Raw genomic sequence first — 413 nt, forward strand, 5'->3', positions numbered from 1 at the left:
TATTCTTATTGAGAATCACATTTTGTACTAGTTGGGTTAAAAAAAACCACACACCAGCTGGTCATTTTTTCAAAATGAATAAAATCTGGAATCTGGGGAAAAAATAATTTCCATAGCTAATTATTAAAAAACTAGAGGCTGGGTGCATGAATTTGTGCACGGGTGAGGTCCAATTGGCCTGCCCCCAATTGGGGTGGGGGGCCAATCAGGGGCAGGGCCAGCCGGGGGAGGTTCTGCTGGAGGTTGGCCGGTAGGCCCCGCCCCCTGGTCAAACTCCCAGTCGAGGGGACAATTTGCATATTAGCTTTTTATTATATAGGATCACACTTAAGGATTAATAAAAGGATGCCTGAAATTGTGTGTACTAGTAAATTGGATGAGGCATTGGTTAACTAACATTTTTAAAGACAAAA

The 413-nt window shown here is 42.6% G+C and overlaps 1 protein-coding gene across 1 annotated transcript in view; it reads left to right on the forward strand.

Moving 5' to 3' along the window:
* Nucleotides 1–413, forward strand: part of MOB4 (MOB family member 4, phocein) — a 15,192-nt gene that overhangs the window by 297 nt on the left and 14,482 nt on the right. The gene's annotated exons all lie outside the window — the stretch shown is intronic.

Source organism: Myotis davidii, unplaced genomic scaffold, assembly GCF_000327345.1.
Source record: "Myotis davidii unplaced genomic scaffold, ASM32734v1 scaffold221, whole genome shotgun sequence".
NCBI lineage: Eukaryota > Metazoa > Chordata > Mammalia > Chiroptera > Vespertilionidae > Myotis > Myotis davidii.